The sequence below is a fragment of the Choloepus didactylus genome, chromosome 19 (assembly GCF_015220235.1).
Source record: "Choloepus didactylus isolate mChoDid1 chromosome 19, mChoDid1.pri, whole genome shotgun sequence".
Lineage (NCBI taxonomy): Eukaryota > Metazoa > Chordata > Mammalia > Pilosa > Megalonychidae > Choloepus > Choloepus didactylus.
In genome coordinates this window covers 60,081,098-60,093,423 of record NC_051325.1, presented here as the reverse complement: position 1 = coordinate 60,093,423, position 12,326 = coordinate 60,081,098, and positions in this window count along the sequence as shown.

Here is a 12,326-nt window from a genome sequence, read left to right as displayed (position 1 = left end):
TGTAGCTTACAAGGGGTGACAGTGTGATGGTGAAAACCTTGTGGATCGCACTCCCTTTGTCCATCCTTTGGATGGATGAGTAGAAAAATGGGGACAGGGACTAAATAAAGATTGGGGTGGGATGGGGGGGGTGATTTGGGTGTTCTCTTTTACTTTTATTTTTTATTCTTGTTCTTTCTGGTGTAGAGAAAATGTTCAAAAATGGATTGGGGTGATGTATGCACAACTATATGATGGTACTGTGAACAGTTGATTGTACACCATGGATGATTGTATGGTATGTGACTATATCTCAATAAAACTGAAATTAAAAAAATAAATCAGGTGTCTACTTCAAAAGGTCGGGGTGGGAGTGGAGCAGGCAGTTGCTCTTCCCAGGATCCCCCAAACCTGGCTGGGATTTCTTTAGAGAAAGAAAGAGAAAGTACTTTGTTTGAGGGTGGCAGTCATGAGGTTGAGTGACTCCATGGGTGAGTGTGGTCACTGCCGGGCTGCAGCCTTTCCACGGGCTCCCGTGGGGCGAGGCCTGGGAGGGACAGCGGCTTACACGGAGGCGGGTGCTACTGGGTACGAGAATGGACCAGAGAGCGGGTTCTGCTCAGGCTCTGCCAGCCTTCCTTGTGACTGGCTCAGTTGCTTTGCCCTCTCTATGCCTTTGTTTCTACCCTGCACAGCCAAGGATTTCTCTTCTGCGTTCTCCACAGTGTCTGTGGGGACAAGATGCAAAGAATGGGCCTATGTGGCCTCAGAATTGTGAGTATGCACAGTAGGGAGGAAGGGGTTCCAGTGGTAAGTTATAGAAAACCCCGCTCAAATTCACTTTTTATACAAAATAGGATATCTTCACCCAATATTTGAGAAAAGTTTCCAAGATAAAAGTCAGAGAAAAAGCAAACAAATGTAAAAGAGGGGCCAGGAGGAACTAGAGGAAATGCAGTAAACAGAAGAAAACATCAAAAGCTGTGTCGTCAACACCCAGGAAGCAAGAATGTCTCACTCCAAGGAAAGGGAAGTTCAGGAGAATAGGACAAGCTCTCTGACATTATAAATATGAAAGCTGAAATGTTTTTTAAAAGCAATAGAAGAGTTGGAAGGAAAAGCTGAGAGAAAAGTTTCTCAGACAGTAGATAAAGATTTATTTTTAAAAGAGACAATAATGGAAAAGGGGTGGTGGGAGAAAATTAAAGGATAAATCGAGTAAGCTCTATAGCTAACAAATAGAGAGTTTGGAAGTAGTGAAGGTGATCAAAGAAATATTACAAAAAAAAAATCTCAGAATGGAAAAGAGCCTGAGTGTGTGGATGGAAAGCTCTCCCAGCACTTGGCACAAGTACAAAAGCTCCAACCAAGGAACCTATTATGATGAGATTTCAGAAAAAAAAGGGATAAAAAAAATAGATTCTAAAAGCCTTTGCAGGTGAAACAAAGGTGGCTTATATGAAAAAAAAAAAGATGTTGGAGTCTGTGCCAGTTTGAATGTATTGTGTCCCCCAGAACACCATTATCTTTGATGCAATCTTGTGTGGGCAGATATATTAGTACTGATTAGATTGTAATTCCTTGATTGGGTGTTTCCATGCAGACATGACATACCCAACTGTGGGTGATAACTCCGATTGGATAATTTCCATGGAGGTGTGGCCCTGCCCATTCAGCATGAGCCTTGATTAGTTTACTGGAGCACTATGTAAGCTCAGACAGAAGGAGCGAGCTTGCTACAGCCAAGAGGGACACTTTGAAGAATGCACAGGAGCTGAGAGAGGAGATGGAGATTACAGAGACATTTCTGAGATGGCCTTTGAAAGCAGTCTTTTGCTCCTAAGAAGCTAAGAGAGGACAAAAGCCCCAAGAGCAGCTGAGAGTGACATTTTGAAGAGGAGTTGCAGCCTAGAGAGGAACGTCCTGGGAGAAAGTCATTTTGAAACTGGAACTCTGGAGCAGACATCAGCCCCTTGCCCTCCCAGCTAACAGAGGTTTTCCGGATGCCACTGGCCATCCTCCAGCCAAGGTACCCAATTGTTGATGCATTTTCTTGGAAACTTTATGGCCTTAAGACTGTAACTGTGCAACAAAATAAACCCCCTTTATAAAAGCCAATCCATCTCTGGTATTTTGTATTCTGGCAGCATTAGCAAACCAGAACAGAGTCCAAGTGATGTAGGACACTCAAAGGCAGGTGGAAGAAAAAGCCTTCTGAACTCTTAGGGAAAATGCTTTCCACCCTGGCTTTGCTATCCCCCTTCAAACTACTCATCAAGTGAGAGGGTCAATAAGGGCATTTTCCAATGAAACAGCTCAAAGACTTTCCTTCCATACCCCTGTGATGATTAGGTTCATGTGTCTACTTGGCCAGGTGATGGTGCCCAGGTGTTCTAGTTTGCTCTTGGGGCATTTGTCCTCTCTTAGTGTCTCCAGAGCAAAAGTCTGTTTTCAAAGGCCATCTCCAAAATGTCTCTGTAAGCTGAAGCTCCTCTCTCAGTCGCAGTACGTTCTTCAAAGTGTCCCTCTTGGCTGTAGCAAGCTTGTTCCTTCTGCCTCAGCTTATATAGTGCTCCAGTAATTTAATTCAGACTCACCATGAATGGGTGTGGCAACACTTCCATGGAAATTATCCAACCAAAGGTCTTGTCCACGGTTGATTGAATCACATATTCATGGAAACACCTAAAGGATTCCAAAATCTAATTAACACAAGAGTGCATCAAAGATAATGATGTTTTGGGGGGCATAATACATCAAACTGGCACATTCCACCCCCGGATCCCAAAATGACATTATCTTTCCATATACAAAATGCATTCATCTCACAATAATATCACAGAAACTTAAATCATTTCAGTAACAATAGTTAAGTACAAGATCCCATCAAAATCAATAATAGGCGTGGTCAGTCCTAAGGCATAATTCTCCTTTAGCTGTGGATCTGTGAACTTAGAACAAGTTATGTGCTTCCAATATACAAAAGAGGGACATTCATAGGATAAACATTCCCATTGTCATAAGGAGAAATAGTAAGGAAAACAGGGTTAACAGGATCAAAACAGTTCCTAAAATCCGCAGGACAAACTCCATTAGATTTCAAAGTCTGAGAGTCATTAACAGAACAAGGTTGCATCCTTGGGGCTTGAGAGAGCGGGAGTCTAACCCTTCTTAAGGGCCTTTGTGGCAGCCCTTTCCTCTCCAAATGCTTGGGTGAGTGCTCCAACATATCCACACATTGGGGAGACCACCTTCTCGGCCCCACCCTCCTCAAACATTGGGGCAGCTCCTGGATTCCCTTCCATCTCCAGGGCACACGCTCAACCCCTTCAGAACAGTGGGGTGGCAGCCAGGCTCTCCCCAATTCCCTGGAAATGTGCTCCACCCTCTTTGAGGCCTGAGGTGGCAACACCCTTCCTGAACATCAAGGCGGAAGGCCCACCCTCGACCTCCGGGGCAAACTCACCCTTTCCATGCGTGTGGGCTGCTCCACTCTCCCAGCCAGAGACCTCCTGACTCCAGACCTCAACCTCCATGGCTCTGTCTTTGAAGAAATTTTTCCTTCAATATGTTCCTTGTCTGTCTCCTCCAGTCCAGACTGCAGCGGCTCTGTCTATAAAGACCTCGCAAAATTCTGTTGGCTTCGCATGAAGCACACGGGGGTCAAAGCTGTCAGACAATAGGACTTTCAACAAATCCTTTCTGGATAACTCCATCTCCAATTTTGGCCTGTACTGGAAGGGCAGTTGGGTTCCATGTTTGGTTAAACCTTCACATGGGGCGGTAACTTCTGGGCTTCTACCCTCTGGAAGCCTGGAATTTTCCAAACCATCAGTTTCTGGTTTCTTTGAACTCAAGTGTTCAGTTCTAAGTTTATCTCTCTCTGCTCGCATTTTACTATAAGCTGCAAGGAGAAGCCATGCTATATCCACAACTTTTAGATTCAAAATTTCATCAGCCAAGTATCCCAGCTTGTTGTTTTTAACTTCTGCCTTCCATCCAACACCAGGACTCAATTTTGCCAAATTCTCTGCCATTTTAAAACAAGGATCACCTTTCTTCCGGTTGGCAATGACACATTCATCATTTCTGCTCAAGTCCTCATCAAAAGTATCTTTAGAGTCCATATTTCCACAAACAGTCTCTTCAAAGCAGTTCAGGCCTTTTCTATCAAGTTCCTCACAATTCTTCCGGAATCTTCCCCTTATCCATTTAAAAAGCCGCTCCAACATGTTTGGTATTTGCAAACATAGCAGCACCAGCACCCCACTTCTCTGGTACTAAAATCTGTTCTAGTTTGCTCTTGGGGCATTTGTCCTCTCTTAGTGTCTCCAGAGCAAAAGTCTGTTTTCAAAGGCCATCTCCAAAATGTCTCTGTAAGCTGAAGCTCCTCTCTCAGTTGCAGTGCGTTCTTCAAAGTGTCCCTCTTGGCTGTAGCAAGCTTGCTCTTTCTGCCTGAGCTTATGCAGCGCTCCAGTAATTTAATTCAGACCCACCCTGAATGGGTGTGGCAACACCTCCATGGAAATTATCCAACCAAAGATCTTGTCCAGTTGATTGAATCACATCTCCATGGAAATACCCAAAGGATTCCAAAATCTAATCAACACTAATATGCCCACCCACACAAGATTGCATCAAAGATAATGGTGTTTTGGGGGACATAATACATTTAGCTGGCATAAAAGGTGTCTGGTCAAACAAGCACTGGGCTAACCATTCCTGCAAGGACAGTTGTGGCTAGTTAATAAACCAGAAGGTTGGTTTATTAAATCATCAGTCAACTGATTGCATCTGTGGCTGATTACATCTATGCTCAATGAAGGGAGTATCTTTAGCAATGAGAAAATATAATCAGTTGGATTTAATCCAAACAGCTGAAGACTTTTAAAGGAGAAGAGAGAACTTTCACTTCTTCTTCAGCCAGCCAGCCTCTCCTGGGGAGTTCATCAAAGACATTCATCGGAGTTGTCAGCTCACTGCCTGCCCTGTGGAATTGGACTCGTGCATCTTGCCCTACAGAATTAGACTTGTGCATCTCCACAGTTGCATGAGATACTTTTATAAAATCTCATAATTATAGATATCTCCTGTTGGTTCTGTTTCCCTAGAGAACCCTGACTAATACAGCTTGGTACCAAGAGCTTTCTTGAGAAACAGATTCTTAAAATGGGCTTTTGCAACTGGTTTTCTAATCTGATTAGATTCAAAGGCACTAATGACTATTTCCAATAATCAAGATGGAACTGACAGTCCATGGCATGAGTTGGCAATGGAGATAAGCAAAATATCACCATTTGATTCTCCTAATCATAATCTTGTATGAGGCAAGGCTCTGGGTGACAGTGTTTTTGACACCTTAACAGAGTTTTGTGGAGTTAAGAGGTATAATGATGTTGGCTGGTTGCTCTTAGATATGCCAGATAAAGTTATAAGAGAAAGTGATGAGCTAAAGGCTTCAAATTTAAAACTTAAGTGCCGCATGACAGATGTAAAGGTTTCTATGTGTGCCCTGAAAGAAACTCTTATTTCCTGTGGCCTCAGACTTGAGAGCTCTGAAAACTAGACCCAGAGTCTCATTGCATGAGAAGCAGATTAATACCATAAACTAAAACCTCAACTTCACAGGGTGTCTACTGTTAAAGTAAAGGCATTGATTGGAAGAGAATGGGATCTTGAAAATTGGGATAGGGACATATGGGTTGATAATGATGGCAGTGGGGACATTGGAACCCTGGATTCTGCTGAGTCTTTGCTAGATAAACTCGCACTGGGCTGCCCTGAGTAAACAGCAGCCCCCCCCCCCCCCAACAAACACACATCCCTCCAACTTGCACTGAGGAAACAGCTTCCTGACCTCCAGTCTGCCCCAGGAGCCTGCCATCCATCCTCCACCTAAAGAGATTAATCCTTCAGTGTCTGCTAAACCTTTCATCACCTCCCCTGAGGAAGCAGCCCTCATTCCTCTGTTTGGAGAGATTAATCCCATTTCAGCAGATGAAACTGCAATGGAATGTCCTGAGGTAATTGCTTGAAGTATACTTCTAATTCTTTTCATGACCCCACCCCACCACTAGGCTAAAGTCCCAACAGGCCCTGAAAGGTGAGGTACAGAGTGTGACTCATGAGGAAGTATGCTATACTCCAAAAGAACTGCGTGAGTTTCCAATTTATATAGACAGAAATCAGGAGAATATGTGTGGGAATGGATATTAAGGGTGTGGGTTAATGGTGGAAGGAATATAAAGTTGGATTAGGCTGAATTTACTGATATGGGCCCACTAAGCAGAGATCCTGCATTCAGTGTTGTAGCTCAAGGGGTTAGAAAGGGTGTTAACAGTTTGTTTGGGTGGCTGGCTGAAACATAGATCAAAAGGTGGCCGACATTACCAGAAGTTGAAATGCCAGAACTGCCCTGGTACAATGTGGAGGAGGGGATCCAAAGGCTTAGAGAGATTGGAATGTTAGAGTGGATTTATCATGGAAGACCTGCTCACACATGCCAGGAATGTCCAGAGGACACACCTTTTACCAGGACTGTGAGGAATAAATTTGTGAAACTAGCTCCGACATCTCTGAAGAGCTCTGTAGTCGCCCTTCTCTGTAAGTCAGATGTTACTGAGGGAACTGCTGTCACTGAGCTGGAATCCTTAAATACAGTGGGAATAATCGGGTCCTGAGTTGGAAGAAGCCACGTGGCAGCAGTTAATCACCAGAGACAGGATGGGTGTGGCTACCATAATGGACAGCAGGCTCAAAGCAGCAGTCAAAATAATCTGACTCACAGAAACTTATGGCTTTGGCTAGTAGATCATGGAGTACCTAGAAGTAAAATAGATGGCAGTGCTCTGGTTTGCAATGCTGCTACATTGCAAAACACCAGAGATGGACTGGTTTTTATAAAGAGGGTTTATTTGGTTACAAAGTTACAGTCTTAAGGCCATAAAGTGTCCAAGGTAAGGCATCAGCAATGGGGTACCTTCACTGGAGGATAGCCAATGGCGTCTGGAAAACCTTTGTTAGCTGGGAAGGCATGTGGCTGGCATCTGCTTGCTCCCAGGTTGCATTTCAAAATGGTGTTCTCCAAAATGTCAGTGTCAGCTTTCAACAGCTGTCTTCAAAATGTCTCTATAAGCTGCAGCAGCGAGATCTTCTGTCTGAGCTCTTATAGGGTTGCAGTAAACTAATCAAGACCCATGCTGAATGGGTGGGGCTACACCTCCAGGGAAATAATCTAATCAAAGGTATTACCCACAGTTGTGTGAGTCACATCTCCATGGAAACAACCTAATCCAAAGGTTCCAACCTAATCAAGACTAAATATGTCTGCCCCCACAAGATTTGCGTTGAAGAACATGGCATTTTGGGAGACGTAATACATCCAAATGGGCACAGGCAGTCTACTAAATACCTGTTTGATCTATATAAGCAGAAGAATCCTAGGTCAAGTGAACAAAAGTCTAACTTGTATTACAAAAAAACACAGAGTCACTGCCCTTAATCAATTCCAAGACTTGAGACAGTTTACAGATCCAGAACCCCTTGAATGAGGGGAAGGCCAGGTACCCTTGGGGAAGGACCCTGTTACACTGCCAAAAATTTATACTATTAATCTTCCTCCCAGCCTTCCCCAAGGGGACCTATGACCTTTTACCAGGGTAACTGTGCATCAGGGCAAAGGAAACGATCAGATATTTCAGGGATTCTTAGGCACTGACTCAGAAGCGACATTAATTCCAGGAGACCCAAAACGTCACTCTGGTCCACCAGTCAGAGTAGGAGCTTATGGAGGTCAGGTGATCGATGGAGTTTTAGCTCAGGTCCGTCTCACAGTGGGTCCAGTGAGTCCCCGAACCCATTCTATGGTTATTTCCCCAGTTCTGGAATGCATAATTGGCATAGACATACTCAGCAACTGGCAGAATCCCCACATTCATTCCCTGACTGGTGGAGCGAGGGCTGTTATGGTGGGAAAGGCCAAGTGGAAGCCACTAGAACTGCCCCTGCCTAGCAAAATAGTAAACCAGAAGCAATACTGGATTCCTAGAGGGATTGCAGAGATTAATGCCACCCTTAAGGACTTGAAGGATGCACCCATCCCCATTCAACTCTCCTATTTGGCCTGTGCAGAAAACAGATGGGTCTTGGAGGATGACAGTGGATTATCAAAAGCTTAACCAGGGGGTGACTCCAATTGCAGCTGCTGTTCCAGATGTGGTATCATTGCTTGAGAAATCAACACATCCCCTAGTACCTGGTATGCAGCTATTGATCTGGCAAATGCTTTTTTCTCAATTGCTGTTAGTAAGGACCACCAGAAACAGTATGCACTCAGCTGGCAAGGCCAGCAGTTTACATTCACTGTGCTACCTCAGGGGTATATCAACTCTCCGGCTCTATGTCATAATCTTATTCACAGGGAACTTGATAGTTTTTTCCTCCCACAAGACATCACACTGGTTCATTATATTGATAATATCATGTTGATTGGACCTAGTGAGCCAGAAGTAGCAACTACTCTAGACTTATTTGTAAGGCATTTGAGTGTCAGAGGATGAGAGATAAATCCAACAAAAATACAGGGGCCTTCAACGTCAGTGAAATTTCTAGGTGCCCAGCAATGTGGGGCTTGTCGACATATATCTTCTAAAGTGAAGGATAAGCTGTTGCATCTGGCCCCTCTTACAACTGAAAAAGAGGCACAATGGCTAGTTGGCCTCTTTGGATTTTGGAGACAACATATTCCTCATTTGGGTGTGCTACTCCAGCCCATTTACCGAGTGACCAGAGAAGCTTCAAGTTTTGAGTGGGGACCGGAACAAAGGGAGGCTCTGCAAAAGGTCCAGGCTGCAATGCAGGCTGCTCTGCCCCTTGGGCCATGTAATCCAGCAGATCCAATGGTGCTGGAAGCATCAGTGGCAAATAGAGATGCTGTTTGGAGACTTTGGCAGGCTGCTATAGGAGAATCACAATGCAGACCTGTGGGATTTTGGAGTAAAGCCTTACCATCCCGTGCAGATAACTACTTCCTTTTGAGAAACAACTGTTGGCCTGCTACTGGGCCTTAGTAGAGACAGAGTGCTTAACCAGGGGCCACCAAGTTACCGTGAGACCTGAGTTGCCTATTGCAAGCTAGGTGTTGTCTGATCCACCAAGTTATAAAGTTGGGCGTGCACAGCAGCACTCCATCACAGAATGGAAATGGTATATACGAGATAGGGCTTGAGCAGGTCTTGAAGGCACAAGTAAGTTACATGAGGCAGTGGCCCAAATGCCCATGACCCCCACTCCTGCCACATTACCTTCTTTCCCAGCCCAGAGCTATGGCCTGTTGGGGAGTTCCTTACAGTCAGTTGTCTGAGGAAGAGAAAACTCAGGCCTGGTTTACAGATGGTTCTGCACGATACGCAGGCACCACCCAAAAGTGGACAGCTGCAGCACTGCAGCCCCTTTCTGGGATGACCCTGAAGGACAGTGGTGAGGGGAAATCCTCCCAGTGGGCAGAACTTCAAGCAGTACATCTGGTTGTTCATTTTGCTTGGAAGGAGAACTGGCCAGAGGTGAGTTTGTATACTGATTCCTGGGCTGTTGCTAGTGGTTTTGCTGGATGGTCAGGTAGTAAGAAGGAGCATGATTGGAAAATTGGTGACAAAGGGGTCTTGGGAAGAGATATGTGTATAGACCTTCCTGAGTGGGCAAAAAATGAAGATATTTGTGTCCCATATGAATGCTCACCAGAGGGTGACTTCAGCAGAAGGTTTTAATAATCAAACGGGTAAGATGGCCCTTCTGTGGATACCAATCAGCCTCTTTCCCCAGCCACACCTGTCATTGTCCAATGGGCTCATGAACAAAGTGGTCATGGTGGTAGGGATGGAGGTTATGCATGAGCTCAGCAACATGGACTTCCACTCACCAAGGCTGACCTGGCCACAGCCACTGCTGAGTGTCCAATCTGCCAGCAGCAGAGACCCACACTCAGTCCCCAACATGGCACCATTCCCCGAGGTGATCAGCCTGCTACCTAGTGGCAGGTTGATTACACTGGACCACTTCCATCATGGAAGGGGCAGCTATTTGTTCTCACTGGAATAGACACATACTCCGGATATGGGTTTGCCTTCCCTGCACGACATGCTTCTGCCAAAACTACCATCCGTGGACTTACAGAATGCCTCATCCACCGTCATGGTATTCCACACAGCGTTGCTTCGGACCAAGGAACCCACTTCACAGCAAATGAAGTGAGGGGATGGGCACATGCTCAGGGAATTCTGTGGTCTTACCATGTTCCCCATCATCCACAGGCAGCTGGGTTGACAGAACTGTGGAATGACCTTTTGAAGACTCAATTATGGTGCCAACTAGGTGGCAGTACCTTGCAGGGCTGGGGCAGTGTTCTCCAGGAATCTGTGTATGCTCTGAATCAGCAGCCACTTTATGGAGCTGTTTCTCCCATAGTCCAGGAATCAAGGGGTAGAAATGGGAATGGCACCACTCAATATCACTCCTAGAGATCCACTAGAAAAACTTTTCCTTCCTGACCCTGCAAGCTTAAGCTCTGCTGGTCTACAGGTCTTGGCTCCAAAAGAAGGAGTGCTTCCACCAGGAAACACAACAATAATCCCATTGAACTGGAAGTTAAGGCTGCCACCTGGCCACTTTGGGCTTCTCATGCCTCTGAATCAACAGGCAAGGAAGGGGATTACTGTACTCGCTGGGGTGATTGATCCTGACTATCAAGGGGAAATAGCACTGCAACTACACAGTGGAGGTAAAGAAGAGTTTTCCTGGAATACAGGAGATCCCCTAGGGCGTCTCTTAGTACCACCATGCCCCGGGATTAAAGTCAATGGAAAACTGCAACAACCCAATCCAGGCAGGACTACCAATGGCCAAGAAACTTCAGGAGTGAAGTTTTGGGTCACTCCACCAGGTAAGGAACCATGGCCAGCTCAAGTGCTTCCTGAGGGTAAAGAGAACATGGAACGGGTAGTGGAAGAAGGTAGTGATAAATATGAACTACGACCACATGACTAGTTACAGAAACAAGGACTGTGACGGCATGAATATTTCTTCCTTGTTTTGTTATGAGTATGTTTGTAATTGTATACAAAGCAAATATCTTTTTTTTCCTTTTCTTTCTTTTCCCCTTATTGTATGACATAAGTTGTATTGTTCATTTCTAGTATTTAAGTTATAGGATATCTAGTTTAAGAGTGATTGCTACCCAAGGACTTGCACCCTATTCTGGAGAGATTTATTGTGTTTCTGGTTGTACACAGGACAGCTGAGTATTGTTAGGTGAAACATATGTCTGTTATTGTGCTCTATTTAGAGATTAAGTATGGTTTAAGGTGATGTGTGTAGCTGCCAAGCTGAGAAGGGGTGGACAGTGATGGTTAGGTTTATGTGTCAACCTGGCCAAGTGATGGTGCCCAGTTGTCTCGTCAGGCAAACACTGGCCTAACCGTTCCTGCAAGGACATTTGTGGCTAGTTAATGAACCAGAAGGCTGGTTTATTAAATTATCAGTCAGTTGATTGCATCTGTGGCTGATTACCTCTATGATCAACTAAGAGAGTGTCTTCTGCGATTAGAGAATACGATCAGTTAGATTACTCCAATCAGCTGAAGACTTTTAAAGGAGAAGAGAGAACTTTCATTTCTTCTTCAGTCTGCCAGCCTTTCCTGGGGAGCTCATCAAAGACCTTCATTGGAGTTGCCAGCTCACAGTCTGCCTTACAGAATTTGGACTTGTGCATCTCCACAGTTGTGTGAGACACTTTTACAAATCTCATATTTACAGATATCCCCTGTTGGTTCTGTTTCCCAAGAGAACCCTAACTAATACACCCCCCTCTCAGGAAGAGATGGCTGGACACCCTATCCTAAAACAAGGAGCACACTGAGAAAGATCATATGGGAAAAGAAACACAACATACAGGAGTGTGGTGAGATGTCTGAGGCTTACACTGTGCAGGGAACTGACAAAGCGAGCGGAGCTAGACTGGAATGGGGAGCTGGGTGAATGTGGGGATGAAATTTCAAGAGGGAAAAATGAAATGGAGAACTTTTAAAAATGTTTACACATTTATAAAGAACTATAGAAGGATATATTGTAGATATATCGAGCTTCTGAAGTAAAAAAGTAACAGTAGATTTTTTGTTTTTTTTTTTTAAGGTGCTTTTTGGTTCTTGTAACCAAAAGAGGACTTTAGGTAAGGCTTCATCCAGCAACTCAAACAATGGGGCCAAGGACCTGTTTTCCTTCCATCTCTCAGCTTGCCCGCCACCCCCCACAGCATCAGCTTCCTCAGCAGAGACTTTCCAGCTGCTCCAACTTCG